Below are 4,404 nucleotides of genomic sequence, written 5' to 3' on the forward strand. Positions count from 1 at the left end.
TGTAATGTTATGTGAATATGATATTACATTAAATGAAAAAGATGGTGAAATTATAATATTAACAAAAAAAAGAGCTAATATGGTATGCGCTTTTGGAGAGAGTTTATACTATTTTGCTTAAAATAAACAACATGAATTTCCACCAAAAATAAATAGACAGGATTGCAATGCGCATAATTATCAGATTTGTAAAAAATGCAATAGAAACTGTCATTAAAATAGAAGATTAATTAACTTTATGTGATCGTATAGTTGCAAGGTTTAACAATAAAAAAGAAGACTTTGAAATATTACAATACGAATGTTTTTTTTTAAAAAAAACGTTGTATTCTTCCCTATATCACTTATTCAACATCAACCACAAAAGAAAGTGAATTTGATATTGATGAAAATTATACTAATTTGTTTGTTGGAAGAAAAGAAAACCAGATTTAATACTGTTTATTTAATAATAGAAAGTGTTCTGCAAAAAAGACTCGGATTAGGGGAACTGTTTAAGAAAAACAGACATGTTGATAAACTAAAAATACCAGATTTTGATTGACTTGAAAGCATTGTTGATGTATCAGAATTAATAAAAAAATGAAACAACACCTTTTAGTGGTGAAAAACTATAGCATTTTTTAGCTTTTTGTAAATGTAAAAAACTTCGAGAAAAAAATTGATAAAGTTTAAATAAAAGTCACCGTGGAAAAAAAGAATTGCTAAATGGAATGAAAAAATATATAGAAATAACTATTTTGGAATAATAACGAATTACTGTGTTTATTTAAAAGAATTAATATTTAAGTTTGAAATTGACACTGAGAGTCTTTCTATTAAAATGAAGTTCTATTTTGCACTCTACTATTTCATGGAAAAACATCTACAAAAAAGTAATAAACAATGAGCAATGGGTTATTTCAACATTGTTCGATTTTCTTTATTCAACCAATACTTGCACAAGAAAGTTATTCGGAAAGAGTAAAACGATATTAAATAAATATTTGAATACGAATGAAAATACATCAACCCAAATTGTTGTTTCTGTTCGTCACACAACTGGTTTATTTCGACAACTCAATATTCCGAGTTGGATTTATTTTTGAATAATTCAACTCTTTATTATTCAAGAGCTGTTAATGAACTTGGAAAGTGGTGGGTAGTTTATTGAAAACAAATGTATCCAAAACTTTACGATGTGGCAACAAGATAAGTTTGTATTCCGGCAACAGAAACAACACACGAAAGAGTGTTTTTGGAAAATAAGAAAATATTTACTGCTGATTGAGTAAACCTATCGATCAATTCTTTTGAGTTGTGTTCATTTACAAGGAAAGATGCTCAAATAACCAAAACTGAAAATCACTTTTGAATCACAAAAATAAACAATATAAACTAATTTGTTTTTGTGTTTTATGTTTTAAATAAAATGTTATTTAAAATATAAAACATTTTTTGTTGTTCGTTTCAAATTTAAAACTTGTTACCAAACAACATTTTTTCGCTTTAATATAAATTAAATCGACAAAAGTAATTGTGAAAACATTTTTTAGATTTTATTTTTGATTAAAAATGAATAACTTGAAAATAAATGCAGATAAAAAAGGCTGGATTTAAAAGATCCACCGAAGTAAAATACATATTTTTTTACCAAAATAAAAGATTACATGGTAAAATAATTTTACGTCAACATTATTTTTAATATGATTGTTTAATAAATATAATTATAATAAGTTGTTTTATAAATTCATACACATCATAATTATTATTACATACAACTATATTTAAATTTAAAAATATTTCAAATTGATGTTTTTACTGTCGTTAACAACAACTGATCATTTATTGCTTAAAACAAACGTTTTGACAAAATAACGGAAATATATTATAAGTTTGTTTAGTTTAATATCACGTTTTTTTATTAACAATTTCAAATAGCTGCTTGATGTTTTTTGAGTTCAATTAATATTATTAATACATACAAAAATAATATATTATTGGCGTTTCCAAATATAGTGAATACAAATATAATTACACAAAGGTGCTCAAACATCATTTTTACACGTTTTCAATAACAAACAAAACATCATTTGACATTATTTCACAGAAAATTTTTAAAAAATAAAAGAAATAAATTGTGAAACATCTATTGATGTTTTCATAGGAACTTTTGCTGATATATAAGCGAATAGACAAGTTTCAGAATGTGATATATTTGAGTTTGCCACTAAAAATAATATGTTATACTTTGGGTTTGATAATTTAAATGATGTGGATTTTGGAAATAAAGTAACTAATATATATTACAATTTACTTAAAATAAATGAAGAAAAAATTGAAAACAACATCAAAAATGATGATCGTATGAAACAGTATCCAATCAACATACACTAATAATGTTTTATTTTCTGTTTTTTTTGTTTTTATTGACATTTAAAATAACACTTATTTTAAATTATTTTTTATTATTTAAATATTACTGAAATATTTAATAATTTTTTAGCTCGTGTAAGTATATGCACAATACAGTAAAAAGTGTCTTTTTATGGGTTTTATATTTGTGGGTTACGTCTATTTGTGGGTCAATAGACCAATCAAATGCAAAACCCACAACTAATTATTTTATTTTCGAACCTTGAATATAGGTACACTGAGATAAATAATATAGTTTTATTATAATTAAAAAAACTACAATATTTTCTATAACACCGTTTTTATAAAAAATGGTGAATAGAATTTACTTCACAGTTCCATGATAAACCCACAAATATAAGTTTTTTTCTCTGTTTGAAAAACCGCAAATAAAAACTTTTTACTGTATATAAACTTTAAAAAACATTAAACTTTTTAATAAACTAAAGAATTTTAATTTTTAGACCACTTGAATTTTGTACAATGTTATTTAAGGTGTTAATAACTGCATTTTATTAATCTAAAGCATGCCTCGGAAAAATTTGTTTTTAAGAAAAAAAGACTGAAAAGGTTGTTTTTTTGCGGTAAAAAAATCGTCTTTGGTAAAGCCATTTTTAAAAATACGCAAATAAACGGGACATTATGTTATATTTGATTGTGATTCCAGAAGATTCAATAATTTTTATTAAATTGTTTTTGATAAATTAACTATTTGTAAATATATATCGATTTTTTATGTTTTATTAGCACAATAAAAACAGAATATAAATTAACGAAAATAAACAATTAACATATTAATTATTATTAACATTTTTTTCTAGTATTATTACCACACAAAAAAATTAATTAACCAAAAAAAATAATTAACAAATTAAATACATTTATTGATGTTTATCATAAAATTAACTCAGTGAAAATTTACATATTATTCAACGACAATTTTAATTAATATCATAATATTATTAACGTTTTTTTTTACATGTTAAATAAATAAACTATAATGTAAATAATTAACGATAATTCAATAAATTGTTTATTTCAAATAAATTACATTGTACAACATCTGTTTGTATTTACAGAACAGTTATTGTTCTGTAATTACAAATATATATTTCTAATAATTAATTAAATATTTAACTTTGTAACTAAATCGACGAAATCAAATATTTTAAAACCACGATTAAACAAACATTATTCAAAAATTAAACAATACTGTTTTAATTGAAATTACATCACAAAAAATAACTTGTAATTAATATTTGATTTATAAAAAATTACAAACATTAAAAATTGAATAAAATGATATCACGTGCATTATTAACATGAAAAATAATGGTCATTTTACAACATGTCATAAAAATTGCATCACAATTAACAATATTTCTATTTTAAAAAATCATCTGTGTTACCAAAAATACAAATTGATAACTATTCGATTTATCTTTCGATTGGTTAAATATTTGGTTGATACTTAATAATGTACAACATAATTGTTAAAATATTTTATATTTTATTTTGTTTTTATTGTTAAAATAAATGTATTGTAAAATGAGTAGCATTGGTCATTCAACGTGCCAAACAATAAAAATATAAACCGTTGATTTGTTTGGAATACAATACATTTAAACAAATTTATAATAGAATACAAACAGTTAAAAAAATAATGACATCAATAAAAACATGATTATTAAGTCTTTTGTATTTTAATGAACAACAAAACACCAAATTAAAAAAATATTTAAAACATTATAACAATCCATTCGTTTCAAATCATAAACCAATAGTTTTTTACACCTTACTTTGTTTGAACATTAAAAACACAACAATAAATATAATTTTCAATATATAAACAGTTATATTTGAATAAGGAACAACAAATATTATATTAATATATCATTAAAAACAGCTTATTTTTTACATATACATATTGAAATCAATAAACACAAAATTATAACTTTTATGTATTTGAACTTGATTTTTAGTAAATAAACATTTTGACATTCAAATAAA

Source organism: Entamoeba invadens (assembly GCF_000330505.1).
Source record: "Entamoeba invadens IP1 unplaced genomic scaffold scaff_1105074725841, whole genome shotgun sequence".
In the NCBI taxonomy this organism is placed as follows: Eukaryota; Evosea; order Mastigamoebida; family Endamoebidae; genus Entamoeba; species Entamoeba invadens.